This window comes from Silene latifolia, chromosome Y, assembly GCF_048544455.1.
Source record: "Silene latifolia isolate original U9 population chromosome Y, ASM4854445v1, whole genome shotgun sequence".
Lineage (NCBI taxonomy): Eukaryota > Viridiplantae > Streptophyta > Magnoliopsida > Caryophyllales > Caryophyllaceae > Silene > Silene latifolia.
In genome coordinates, this window is record NC_133538.1 from 435,483,352 (window position 1) to 435,484,944 (window position 1,593).

The window sequence follows — 1,593 nt, forward strand, 5'->3', positions numbered from 1 at the left end:
ACCCTACTTATCACTAGCTTCTGTTAGTTTTATTTAGGTTTTATTTTTGGTACAGAAATGACAGTATCAAATTTTGGCGCTGTTGCCAGGGAGGCAATAGCCCTATCTGTCTTGTTTGTTTCGTTTGTCTCTTTTTGTCTCAGGGAATTTTTATTCCTTGAGACAGTTCTCACTTATTTCTTTCAGTGTCGTGTATGCCCAGGTCAAACAGGTCAGAATTAGTTCCTGCGGATTCTGAGCCAGAGAGATCAATTCAGCAAAGACTCAGACTGTAAAGAAAGATTCAAAACGAAGACTTGAGTACTTTTGAACCCGAGCTACAACATTTTCTTTTTGCAGAAGACCAGTCTTGTGAAGAAGACAAATCTATTTCTGCTACCAAGCCAGTAAAGATGCCTAATATTGCGAGTCACTCAGAGCCCACAACTGCCTCGATTCCAAAGGGTTTCAAGCTTGCGACAGAGGATGGTAATACTTTCGACATTAGACCGTCCTAAATTAATTTGGTCGAAAGGAATCTATATCGGGGTGTGGCAGGTAAAGATCCGTGAAAACACATGGAGGTCTTTACTGACTATTGATCAACCATTCCCGCTACTAAGGGAGTGACCCAAGATAAAATAAGGAAGTCCTTTTTCCTTTTTCACTGACCGATGGAGCCAGGGAGTGGCTCACTGATCTTGATCACACTACAGCCGGTATCACCAACTGGGAGACTCTTGCTCTTGCCTTTTATAAAAGGTACTTTCCTCCACAACGCACCAATCAGCTGAGAGGGAAGATTACGAGTTTCAAACAGGCACCTGATGAGAATTTTTATGAGGCTTGGTGTCGGTTCAAGAAGTTAGTGAGGTCTCTTCCTCACCATGGTTTTGATCAGTGGTTTTTGTGCAACCAATTTTACAATGGGTTTAATGATGACCACCGTGCTATACTTGATGCCTCATCTAATGGGAGATTCCAAAAGAATAACGATGATGATAAGGGATGGGGTATTATTGAGGAGATGACGACCCATTGTGTTGAGTATGGGAACCCGAGGGATGGCATTCAGACAGTGCATTCAGTTGATAATGCAGTTGTGGCTCAACTGGAAGCCATGAATGCTCGTTTTGACAAGTTAGAATTGCAAGCTGCTGGTGATCAACAGACGGTTCACTTGTTGACTAGACAGGAAACCGTTACTTGTGAAAGATGTGGGAGTAATAACGGTCACACTGATGTTGACTGTCTAACAGAGAAGGAACAAGTCCTTGCCTTTCAGCAATATAGGCAAGGGGGAGGTTCCTATTACAATAATCAAAGTGTAGTCCATCCCAATTTGAAGTGGACCAGTCAGAATGTTCTCAATCCTACTCCTCCTCAGCAGCAGCAAGCCTATGTCCCTCCTCATAAGGCTCAACAAGGCTTTAAAAAGCCTCCATCCTTTCCACCGCCGCATCAAAGAGCTTCCTCTAGTGGAGTTAGTGAGTTAGCTGAGTTGAAGTCGATGATTCAATCATTGACTAAGCAGATGCAAATGAGTGACCAACAAAAAGAAGCATCAATTAAGTAACTCGAGACTCAAGTAACTCAGTTGGCTGCGAGCCAATC

General features: G+C 43.0%; 1 non-coding gene across 1 annotated transcript; it reads right to left on the bottom strand.

The window, feature by feature from the left end:
• Window positions 1-767: 767 nt before the first annotated feature.
• LOC141636524 (small nucleolar RNA R71) lies at window positions 768-873 on the bottom strand. The gene has a single exon (XR_012541130.1). It is a non-coding gene; the product is annotated as a small nucleolar RNA R71 (small nucleolar RNA).
• Between the last annotated feature and the right edge of the window lie 720 nt (window positions 874-1,593).